Source organism: Periplaneta americana, chromosome 4 (genome assembly GCF_040183065.1).
Source record: "Periplaneta americana isolate PAMFEO1 chromosome 4, P.americana_PAMFEO1_priV1, whole genome shotgun sequence".
Classification (NCBI taxonomy): domain Eukaryota; kingdom Metazoa; phylum Arthropoda; class Insecta; order Blattodea; family Blattidae; genus Periplaneta; species Periplaneta americana.
In genome coordinates, this window is record NC_091120.1 from 49,008,119 (window position 1) to 49,021,647 (window position 13,529).

A 13,529-nucleotide genomic window follows, 5' to 3' on the forward strand; every position below is an offset into this window, starting at 1 on the left:
TTTAGAAATTACTGAAATGGCATGCTATGAAAAGTTTTCAATGTATTCCCGATAGAAATTTTTTGCATCTTTTCACACAACTCAATGCTGGCCGACTGACGAACTGCCCATAAAACACAATTGCTGTTTATATTTACACGCCGTAGTAAACAAAAGCAATCAATTTAGTCTGCCTGTTATTCAGATAAGGATTTATAAATTTACAGATCCATAATCAATGTAAATCTAAATATTGACAGTACCTTACATGTTCGTCAAAATGACCTTTCACCCATTTCACTACCAGCACATACCAAACACAACGATATTCTATTTCCGCTTTGGCTATGACATTAATTATTCGTTTGATGTATAAGAGTTCTCCGCGCTGAATGTTTACTGTGAAGAGCCTTGGGAACACTGCGCTCATCCATACATCAAATTCAGTTTATGTTCAGTGGCTTAATTGTGATTTGTCAACTACCGAGAATCCGACAATTTTATGGCGATGTTCATTTTATGTAAATTCACAATGAGTTCACAAAAGCAGAACTGCATTTTTCTCCCTACGTAACCGAAATGTAAAAAGAGACCGATGATGTAGGTCTATAATACAGAGTAGAAGTAGCTTCATGATTAAATCATTATTATTATTATTATTATTAGGCCTATTTTCAATTACTTCCAGAAGTTCAAGTGAACTAAAGAGTAAGCTTTCGATAAAGGTAAACAAATGATATTAACGTGACATTAATAGAGGGAGGGGAAACGTTGTGTGTGTGTGTGTGTGTGTGTGTGTGTGTGTGTGTGTGTGTGTGTATACATATACATACTAGTTATATATATATATATATATATATATATATATATATATATATAAAAATCATAAAACTAGTGACATTTTGTAAAACAATGGATGTACTGCACTTCTATTTTCGTACGGTACATAACAAACAATGGGCACACAGTAAAAAGAGTAAACACAGAATACAACGTGCAAAGATTAATGTTTCATAACTACAAAGGGTACAGAAAATCGGATCATAAAAAAATGAAGACGTTAGAAAAAACTTAATTAATTAATCCAGGGTAACAGTTATATTACAGGTTGTCAAACTTGGACTCTCACTTTGAGAGAGGAACATAGGTTAATGGTGTTTGAGAATAAGGTGCTTAAGAAAATATTTGGGGCTAAGAGGGATGAAGTTACAGGAGAATGGAGAAAGTTACACAGCACAGAACTGCACGCATTGTATTATTCACCTGACATAATTAGGAACATTAAATCCAGACATTTTAGATGGGCAGGGCATGTAGCACGTATGGGCGAATCCAGAAATGCACATAGAGTGTTAGTTGGGAGGCCGGAGGAAAGAGACCTTTGGGGAGGCCGAGACGTAGATGGGAAGATAATATTAAAATGGATTTGAGGAGGTGGGATATGATAGTAGAGACTGGATTAATGTTGCTCAGGATAGGGACCAATGGCGGGCTAATGTGAGAGCGGCAATGAACCTCTGGGTTTCTTAAAAGCCAGTAAGTATTAATCCAGGGTGCGATATGACCGTTGTATCATAATGAATTGGAAGAATCCTAATTAATTTTAAAAACTGTAAAGGTCCAAAAGATTAATATTGATTAATATTAAAATACTAGTTACTGAAAAATCAAGTAGGTACTTTTTTGAGTTACAACACTTCAGAATCCAGAGTGTAATATGTCTAAGTGCAGTTTCGGGAATAGCTCTTGGTAACGATTTCAATAGACAGACTCCACTTCCTCTGCCTCCCCCGATGATTAAACTGCTACTTCGCTTCGATTCGTTCATAGTTTCTGATTAAATAACAAGTACAAAAACGTTTCACAAGTTTGAGAAAGAATTAGAAAATATCATCAGCACCATTATTATTATTATTATTATTATTATTATTATTATTATTATTATTATTATTATTATGTAAACGGTATAGAGACTTTTTGCTTATCGCTAAACAACTCAAACTAATTAGCATCCAACTTTCGTCAATCACCTAAGTCGAGCAGGTTCTCTATCAATATATGGTTATATCAAACGTGATATAACCTGCGAGCTTTCCATTATGTTTCTTACATAAATATGGCTTCATTTTTCACTTCATGTTCTCTCATCGTGCTTCCGACTCTCACAGACTAATGTAAAAATTATTTAGCTTTCTAAATCATCTCAAAATCATCAAGCAAGACGTATATACTCTTACCAAAAGAAAACGATAATACGATAATCACCTTGGTATGTATCTAGAACGTTCGGTATGTCCTACGTTGAGATATTAATATTTTCAATATCACCAAGACGTGAAACGCTATTTTTCGCAGTTCTCCAAACCGTAAAATCGAGACGTTATCGACAGCAGCGGAAGATCGCAGCAGATATGCATGTGACAGCTTCTGTCAAGTTACTGTAGGACAAGAGTTTTAACTAAGTCCCAATGCTATACGAACCCTCTACGACTCAGTTAAGGCTCCAGTGAATCGGACTTAGTTGGTAAGAATGTTTCATGCTTAATCCTCTGCCAAAGACGAAGTGGCTCCACACGCATGCGGGACAGTGACTAGGAAAAAATCCCACCAATGACGCAAATCACGTACCGGATAACATGCAGTAAAAGATCTTAAAAACAATAGCCACGTGAGAACAAGAGTTGCCTAGCATTGCTACCAAACACAAAGCGAAGAGTTCATAAATTACAAGTTATTTCTGTATGACCATCATCACTACCGCCATAAACTTCCATACATTTTTTCTTTACCTACGAGTTGAAATTCAGAGCCCAGCTTTAATATTACAATTATATACATATAAACAGGGTGAACCGTAAGTAATGTCATTAATTTCAAGGAGTTATTTTTGTATATATTTCAAACAAAACGTTTAATACAATGTCGTTCGTGGAGAAAAAAACGTTTAATACAATGTCGTTCGTGGAGAAAAAAATTATATGAAGCATTTCATAGCGTATTTTGGGAAAATTACTGAATTAATTACTAATATGCTTAGTTAATTTAAGAGAACAGTATATTATGATAATAAAAGATTGAAAGAATTTTAATTTTGACCTTTAAATATACAGAAATTTGAGCCGAACAAATGTAACTTTTCGTTCTGCAAATGAATTTTTCAATGTTACATTTGTTCAGATTAAATTTCTATACATTTAAAGGACAAAACTGAAATTCTTTCAATAATATATTGCCATAACACGCTGCTCTCTTAAACTGGCTGAGCATATTGTGAATTCAATCAACGGCTTTTCCAAAATACAGCATGAAATGTTTTATATAAAACAATTATCTCGAAAAGGAAACAAAAAGAAACAATTTTTTTTTCTTTCTTTTCGTTGTGGTCTGGCGTCACGTCATCTAACTTGTTTACCTGCAGTGTCCCTCTAATTGCATTTCGTTAATGACCTATGTATAGTATATTCTATAGAATGATTTAAAAAATATCATACGTTCAGCTTCTGAATTATTTCGAGATTTTTTTATCTTTACGGCCATTCCTCATAGTCATATTAAATAATATATGTAAGTAACATTACGGAGTTATAATTTAGCTCGAAGTAATATTTTACACAGTTTATTTGCAACAATTTTACTCGTACATTGTCTACCGATGAATTTTATGTGACTACAATATAAATAGGCTATAGGTATTTAAAAGATTATAAAACCTTGCGTATTTATTAGTACCGATACATTGGAACCTGTCGTAAACGTATGGAAAAATTTTCATAAATCTGCTAATATGTAGGCCTACACTGCAGAAGCACACAAAGTTGCAGCCATAATTGCATGCAATTTTTACAGCGTTATTAAGAATAATTCACTAATATATTACGGCATGAGGCATACTTTTGTGTGCATAAATGTGTCTTTACTCACTATTACATACAATGTGGATAAAGTAATATTTTATCATTTTCATAAATAATGTATAAGTGCACACCTATAAAAAAATTACCTATGCGAGTGTAATTTTTACTTGTAGTTCTTAAAAGTCATCTTCATAATATACTATTACAATAGAATTTCAGTGACTAAATTATTTTAATTTTCTTTCACATGACTGTCAAAATTCATTCTAATTAAAATCCACAATTTCTGTAAAAGAATCTAAATTCTTACAGCAATATCATAGTAACAGTCTACTTTTTAACCTACTCTACTTCTGCAAATCTACAAAAATATTTCAGCTAAGTGAGATTTTTTTAAGTCTGTATACTATATGCAAATTTATTTTCTTTCTCCTCAAAAATTTGGCGAACTTGAATTGCGTGCGAAAAAAAAAAACGAATTGCATGCCACAGTTTACTAAGAGGTATCCGAATTGCGTGCCATCACGTTCGCAGGTATAAATTTGGGAGCAGCATTTCCCTTCCCATTTTTCAGACTAGAGACTGTCAGTTACAGCTTTTCGAAGCTGAAACTGGCATGGTTAAAAATGTCGCACGCACGCACGCACACACATATGGTATATTATAATGTCGTTTTTCACAGTTTTTTAATTCCATCATTACACTGGAAATTTTTTAACATACTACATATTGGTATGGTAAAAAAAAAGTAATTTTAAGTAAAACTGGTATGGATAAAAAATGTAATTTTAAGTTTTTGGCAATCACAGATAACATACTTTTTTTTAGGAACTGAAATGTCGTTATTTCACAATTTTGTAATTCCACCATTATATTGGAAATTGTACTTTCTCTTCTGATAGTTTTCAAGCCTGATTCCGAATGCATTTTTGTCTCTGTTTGAATGCCTATTAAAGTATCTAGTAACTGGTAAATGTTGGGAAGAGTATGGAAGACGAGGAGAAATCGGCCCATAAGGTTGCTGAAAACATAGTCATGCATGATATAATTTAGTACAATAAAATCACAAAAATCATCCACTCGTCTGTCATTTGGTTTTAGGGCCATTATGTCGTCGGTGAAGCAATCTTCTACTTGTTTGGGGTTTAGGAACGATAATCCCAAGAAGAGTTTAAGAAAACTACTCATTTCGGAGTCCTTTTGTTTGTACATTCTACTGAAACCAATATATATCTTTCTCCAAAACATTTGTCCCAGGTGAAATCGACAACCTTTTCGGTTTGCATTTGGTAACAGTTTAGAAATGGTCATATGCAAAGCTTCGATGAATAGACACAGTTGATTCCTTGTCTTCAGTGCTTACACTGGCCAACACAATAACTGATCGCGCGCATGTAAATCGAGTCGTCCCCCCCCCTCCCCTCCCAGAAATCCCAGATTGCAATTCAGTGTTTACTTTTCTGACCTGCACTGAACTTCCATGCAATTCGAGTCCGCTCCAAAAATTATGTAACAGTCAGTAAAGAAAAAACTATGCACCTAAAACTTATGTTTGACCTATAACAATTTAAAAAGTTTTTTTTTTTTAAATAGAAGCACACACTTCAGCTTACTGTAGTTTCAAAGATTATTTCTAATGTTGTAGCAATTCATTGCAAAGATTAAAATCAAAACAATTTATTTCAGCATGTACAGACGTGGACAAATTATTAGACTGAAACGTTTTCTTGGAAACATAATATAATTCGTCATATCAACTATTAGTGTAATTCACAGAGTCTTTATTGTTGTAAATATGATTGTTTCCATCTTCCGGTATATTTTTCCAATGCTTAAGTATATTTTTTCTAGCTATGTTGGTACTACTGATGTTTTAATTACATACTGCATAAGCAAGAAGACCTGACATGAACGAAATTGAAAATCTGTGATCTATAGTGAAGAAGAAAGTGAACAAAAAGAGGCTTACAACAAAACATGGACTCATTTAAGCACTGTCTGATATCTGGCTAAATGATGCTGATATTCAAAGTGTTAAACTTCGGTTTCCAGTATCCCTGACAAAATCAACGTGTTAATAAAGAATAAGGGAATGTTCACAAAATATTAGCAACTCAAGACTCAATTTTCTGTTCATTATATCTGTGCAAAATATATTTTTCATTATTTCTACCGATAAATACAGCTTCGTTGCACACATAATTAATTTAGTCTAATAATTTGTCACGTCTGTAGGATATCTATGAACAAAACCACCCATATGGAACTACACAAATATTTCAACGATTTTGAAAACCATGAATGTGTAACAGAATGACGCAGTTATAAAGAAACGATTTGTTACACTGCTTGTTCTTTTCATTTTATGATATGAAAATAACTTTATCTTTTCCTTCATGACATTTTATCTTCAGTTCTGTTCAACTTCCCCAAGCCTAGCAATCCAATCCCGCGTGGGTTGGAGAGATACGGGCTCGGCCGAGATCTCCATCCATCGAAGCACAGTGAGCAAATGTTTTTATCTTCAGTATGTTACACGATAACGTCATAAATAAGCTCAGAACAACTGTTGTACGGAACGGTCCATGTAGGTGAGATTCGTAACGGCGCGACGAGATCATCTTGTTTGAAGACTTATTGCTGGGCACGCAATTTCGTAGTTTTGAATTCAATATGCGACACTTATATTAGAAGTTAAATTCTGTCTTCCATATGGAAACTTCTGATGCCAGCTAAAACATTCTGAACAATTTAGGTTTTGGCTATTCTATAGCGCGATACACGCTAATCTTAGCTTAACAAGTCTGTATTTTTATTTACACATTTTACATAGACATTACGGCGCCATTCTTGCGCCATGAATCAGCAGCACCCATGACAGTATGGGTTATATTACCGACTGACAAACGATCCAAGATATGACCAGGTATGAGTCGCAACTACGCTCGTGTTTTCCATTAACTCAATTTAGTCTCTACACATAAACCACAGACTTCAGAAAAACAATGGTAATGTATGTATATATATTATTTGTACATGTAATTTAAATGTTCAAGCTACTCGTATAGTAGATAAAAATATTCTTAGTTGGTTATTTAACGACGCTTTATCAACTAGGTTAATTAGAGTCGATGGTAGCCTATTGGTGATAGCGAAATGGTATGTGGCGACACGAAGCGAAAGAGTCGCCATAAATTACCTTACATTTGCCTTACAAATGAAAAACCAACCAGAAATATCAGCCCAAGCAGTAATTCAAACCACACACGAGAACAGCTCCAGATCGGCAGGTAAAGGCTGATCAACAATAAACCGGGAACGGAAATGAGAACGAGAACGGAAATATTGTTAAATACATTTATTTTAACATTATTTCCGTTCTCGTTCTCGTTTCCATTCCCGGTTTATTGTAAACCAGCCTTAAACGCGCCAACCGCCTGAGCTAACGCCGGTAGTTCGTGCAAATTACAACATTGTACGATACTCGATTATCCCTGTAATTAAGTGTACTTATAACTTATATACGAACACTTTAAATATTAATATAAACTACGTCACTTTTTGGTGAAAATGGGAAAGGCGTCACAAGATATGGGGACGCATTTACGAGTATGATGTAATTGGTTTGTATTAATTAAATAACGTGCGATTCTTGTTTGTTCGTGTCGAACACACACACACAACTCTACAAAACTCTCGTGTAGACTTGCAAACTCACAGCACACACAGAAAAATATGTATAACAAGCACAGAGGTCAGGTTGGACACGGCCTTGCAAAACTTCGGTGTAGACGTGCGAATTCACAGCACACAGCGAAAAGATATATTAATAACGGAGTTCACGGACGGTCACTGTTAAAAAGGCAGGTGAAGTAGTGGAAACAAGCCCGTTTGCTTGATCAATAACACTCTCCCCTCCTACAGTTATCAGTTTAACCTTCAACGTGACAGAAGAAAAATAACTAATATGAACTTGCATCTATTTTAGGACATTTTAGCCTATCTCTAACAATAAGCGGTTACCGTCAACCGAGTATACTTTACAGAAGGGGGGTAACTTTACACATTTCTAGAAACATTTTTAGAAGGCAGCACATTACAGACAATGTGTAGCAACTCCGTGGAACTGATATGTGACAACAGCACATCTATGTGGTAGACTGAAGTGTATGCCATTATTAAAACTGTTACACACCATTTTTCTAGAAATGTGTAAAGTTACCCCCCTTGTGTAAAGTATACCCGGTTGACGGTACCTATTTGAGTTAAATCGGCTTCTTCCTTTTCCAATCAATTTCTAACAATTCTAAGCAAAACAAGAAATGACACGCTATATATGAACATAACAAATAGTATTTCGATGGTGTTTCGGTGAACGGAGATAAGTCATATAAATGAGTTTTCAGATAAATGAAAATTAAACCTCGATCCCTTATTGCAAATAATTTTCTACACAAATAAAACACATCAAATGATATTATCATTTTGTTTTTGTTTGTTTTATTTTTTATTTTTTTTTTTGTATATTCATTTGTAGAGTTTAACTTGTCTATCCAGCTGGGGATCAAAACTATATCAGCATAAAATAATTACTTAACCCCCTTTACCCGAACACCATCGATTTATTGATGCTTTAAATATAGTTTTTCTCCCCATAAGTGAATTTATGTATGTCTGAATTTTTGTGAACGTAAGATTTCCTACTAATAATAAGTGAAAAGTTCTCACATGAAGTCAGAATTAACTCTACATTGCTTTGTGTCGAAAAATTTGTGTGAAGCACAGTAGATACAAATTGTAATTTAAAATTCGAATCTATCGGGGGGGGGAGGAACTTATAGAGTTGCCGTATGGCACAGTAGCATAATATGTCCAATCCTCCAAGTCTACGGTCAATGTTTCGAAGATCTCAAAAGTTCCCACATTAAGTGTTTTTTTTTTCTTTTATTAAATCAAACTTCAGAAAAAAAAAATCGAAAGATTTTACGCTGATAGATTAAACGTCCTAAACTTACTATTGATTCACAAGAACTACCTATTCCAGATATTTGTGAACATACATTTCCTTGCAAGCACAATTCATGCATTGAAAACTATTACCACACTAAAGGCATTTCAAATGAAATTACAATGCTTATTTTATATCGGGTTAAAAACAATAAAACTTTCTTTATAGTCTTTGGCATTCGTGAGAGTAAAACAGAGGTAAGCAAAGTGGGTGAGGTCTACAAACATTAGGTCACTCGCTAATATAACTGCACTACCACAGAGTTCAAATTTACTGACGTGTTTTCAAACTCATTTACAACTGCTAGAAGCTAAAATACGAATTATTAAACTTTGATATCAGTAATATATATTCGTGCGTGTGTATTGAAATATATTTACTTAAATTTTAAATTTACAATATTTTATATTACGTATATCGTAACATGCCTAATATCCACCCCCTCTGAGAGCCAAACTAGCTTAACTTTCAATTTCAAGGACCGCTGCTTTGATTCACTGCTTTTTCATTCTTGTGAGCTCTGAACAAACACACCGGCATTAATAAGTAGCAGGACTCTCTGATTATACGAACAGCATGACACAAAATCATTCATTAATGCACAGGCGAAACATACGGCAAGGGACATACAGACTGCTTTTACGGGGGATATGCATATTCATTTATCCGTCGAGAATCGAACCCGGATACGCCACTGCAGTTTTCGTTTAACATGAATAATGTTTGACGCATAAGTGATTTCACACAAAAATGGGTCACTAAATAGTAATTACGCAATACATTTCACACGAACTTACTATTCTTCATCGAACACAAAACTATAAACAAGCGGTAATAATATAAAGCAAGTCTTACTATATTTTTATAGTACATTTCTCAACAAAGATGCACAAGTGTCGTTTCAATAATTAATTTGATTGTCGCAACATACCGACTATAAGTAAACTTTCAAATTCAAAGAACTAACATGAAAACGTGTATACTGGAGGTTTTAAATAAGTAAACTATGCACTATACAAACGTGGGATGCCGACAGTTCGATAAGCTATCTGCATGCTTACGAACGGAAAGCGAGAGTGGATCTTTCAACCAGTTTCGAAGGAAAGTAAACATGTAAACAACGGTCTAATTGTAAGAAACAAACTGCATTCTCAGCGTTCAAGTAAAACTTCTCTTGTGGACAATGCCTACTTTCGATCTCGATAACCAAAGTTTATTATTACTATTATTATTATTACTCGCTGACCAACCAGATATCAATAAAGCAAGAGCATTTAACCACTTTAATTCTTTCGCTACAAGTTTCCAACCACATTTACATACAGTATAATCCGGTTTTAAGCGTGTAGTTCTTAGAATAACTCTATCGACATATTATGCACAGACGTATTTACAATACTGGAAATGATAGAAAATAAAAAAGGTCAACATATTTATAGCCTCTCACTGGATGCTGTATATATTTCACACTTCCATTTCACACGTTTCTGTATGAGATCTGTTTATATTACCATTACATTTAACGTTTCCGTTCGTGATCCGAAGGCAGAGATGCGCACAAACTTGGCAATAGCCAGTGGAGACCAGTATGTAAACAAAGCCCGTTTGTTGGTATTTTGCTTCATATGGGAGAACCAACCAACTCTTTGTATGCACAGCAGTCGCTTACGTCATCGTCGCTGAGGGATAATTATTTGGTATTCGGCTCTAAATGGTATCAGTGAAGCAAAAACAAGTTTCATTGCTTAGACACGACTTTCTGGTAACCTGCAGCAGTTTGTTTTATGTAGAAACCACCAAACACAGTAAGAGAAGCAGCTTAGATTATAACTCGCAAAGTAAAATGACATACGAAATGTATAATCTTCAATTAATAATAGATAACGCACAGGTCGCAGGAAAAATAGTTTGCTAATAACAGTTTCACTAATGGAATATTCTTATTATGGAACACTAGCCGAAACTAGTATAGTATATTTACTATCATCGTGTGTATTTCGGAGGCTCCTTTGAACACCCACTTAACAAACACCTCTTGACCATCGCTTCCCGTACCCCATTCCCATGCTCAGAGTGCCACATTCAATGATATTTTCGTACTGACGGGATTCTTGGAATTCGGAAAAGATATGGCAACTCTCCCTTCACGTGGATATGAAGGTAACCTGTCAATTTCCTAAACGAGAGTTGTAATTGATTACTAACGGCGGAGACAAAATTTCCGTCATAGTATGGAAGACATTATTTATGACAACCAACTAGTAGGTCTGTCCGCAAAGTCCTTTCTGTGAAATGCACTCCATGATATAAAATTAACTAGTAGTCGAACTTCCCAAGCAGATAAATCTTGTTTCTCCAGCTTCACTTTCACTTTCCCTTCCTCCTTGAATATCGCCCGCGACAATCGGACAAACACTGTATTTCACAATGTTGACATTGTCCATTAGTCGCTTACAACGTAAGCAGAATTACAACCCAAGTATGATACCTAGCGTTATTTGAAATAAATATGTTTCCAGGGCTATTCTGAAACAGGGAGATGGAACGCAGCTTTCCACAGTTATTACTCTGTTACAACACTCCAAACACTGGAGCACACATATACGTGTTTTATATCACTTCACACCTCCTGCAATGCGGTTTTCTCAGTTTCTCATCAACAACTACGGCGTGTGTAAGACGTAAATGTCATCTCACTATTCTTATTCTATCTGGTAGCAATCAGTCCATTACACAGTTCGAAATCCAAGTATCTCAGAAAGAACTGCTGATAACTAACCGAAAAGAAATTAAACAAGAGTTTTTGAATTCCATGGGGAACGTTTAACAAAAGCCGCAATTTTTAACATTCAAGAAAGAAAAAAAAAACTTTTTATCACCGCTGTCAACCGCAAAGTTGGGTACTGACCATTTTCAGTTCCTATTGTTTGGTTTTACAATCTCCCCGAAGTGGTTTCTTCTTTTACAGCCGAGAGGAAATAGCACCATAATGGATGGCAACTGTCACCGACAAACCATTTTATAACTCCCTCCTTACCCCCCTGCGGGCTACTATAAACCACATCACAAAGACTTCTGCGCGTTTCTATCTAGATGCAATGCTTGGATGACGAACTGATCTGCGGCGGGACATCTTGTAGACTTGGGCCCACAGCTGACCCATATGTTAGGTAGGTAAGCCTTCTTTTATCAATGAGGAATTGGATTTCCCCCCTGCAACGGCGCTGTCGGTCGATGGATGGCTTTCTGTTCACACACACACATACACAAGCCGAGCAACAGGAGGTTGTATTAAGAGGACCATTTCTTCACGTCACATTCGCTCATTCCAAACTCTTAATCGCAATATTTTAAATATCTAAATCAAAATTTTTAAAAAAAGGCCCGCCCGATGTTAAAACACCGTCAACTTTAATACAGATTACCGATAAACTGCTTGCAAACATTACAAGATCTTTCCTACGACTCTGTAGTATAAATAATAAACTGGGGGATACGGTGACGATTTTCTCTCTGGATCACCTCGAATTTACTCGTCACCCTTCTGCGCATTACGCATTGAATAAGCACAGTTTATGTTATGTAGTTATCACTTGTTTACAATATTCTGCTGTAGTCACGATCACACGCGTCAGATATTGTCACTCGAGAATCTTCGACAAGGTGATGGTCGGTATCTTCTTGACACGCACGAGCTACACAAAGAGCTCTTCCATCGCACGTCATTGTTCCGGCAGAAGCCAAATATACGGTCTAAAAACTTACCTTGGAGACGCCATCCGAATCCAAATTGTGCGTTTATTCTAAAAAGTGATCCTAAATTCACATACAAAAAGAGTTATCAATGTCCAGATACAAGAACTGTACCGTCACACAGCACAAAGACACTACAAAGACTTTCAATCCGACGGGAGCTGCCAGCATCCGCTCGGGTCTACCCGTCGCAACACAATGAAACTCTCGGGGCGACGAGAGTTGACTAGCCAGGCTAGCAGCGCGCGCGGGAACACGAGGGAGGGGAAGACCACGTGTGGTGAGCAACAAGGAGGAGCGCTCCCGAACTCTGCGCAGAACGGCTGCGTACATCCCAGAACGTGGAAACCCACCCCTGTCTCTGTCACCCTGGTATTGACGCAGCTTTTACAGTACAGAGGGGTTGAGGTGGGGTAATGGAGAAAGCCAAAAACTATTACCTAGCGCTCCAACAAGGGAAGGATAGAAAATGGAATCTACCCCTTGATGAGAGGTTATCAAAAGAAAAAACTGTACAGGGGAAATAATGTTGCTCAAGCAGAACTTCATTGGAACATCTCCGCAAAAATCCCTCCCTCCCTCCACCCGCGCACCATGGACTTAAAACTCTACTTATCCCGACCAAGTTGTATATGTATAATGTAGATGCTGGTTTCTCTGACTGTGCAGTTACTTCCTGCGAGTTGTTGCTTGTTTAGCAAATAGACTGAATTGCGTCCATAAATCAGTGTTACACCCTCGCGAGACTCCGGATTATGTTATCCACTTCGCACCTCTTTAAAGGGCTGGACGTCACGAGGAACAGTGCCCACCGCTGACTCGGCGGGTGCAGGCTCAGAGCCTCCCCTTCGTGTTAATTAAAAACACACTCAATCTGTGTTATTTTATGCACTCTCACGAAACGGACTCTGGTTAAATTTTCTAAATGATATCTT

The 13,529-nt window shown here is 36.2% G+C and overlaps 1 protein-coding gene across 5 annotated transcripts in view; it reads right to left on the reverse strand.

The window, feature by feature from the left end:
• brat (brain tumor) overlaps nt 1-13,529 on the reverse strand; it is a 718,927-nt gene that overhangs the window by 316,688 nt on the left and 388,710 nt on the right. For 2 of the 5 annotated variants that reach the window (XM_069823299.1, XM_069823296.1), the window contains exon 1: nt 12,607-12,821. The exons of the other annotated variants lie outside the window; for them this stretch is intronic. The gene's annotated coding sequence lies outside the window, so the exon portion shown is untranslated. Of the gene's footprint in view, nt 1-12,606; nt 12,822-13,529 lie in introns of those variants that run through there. 5 annotated transcript variants of the gene reach the window in all.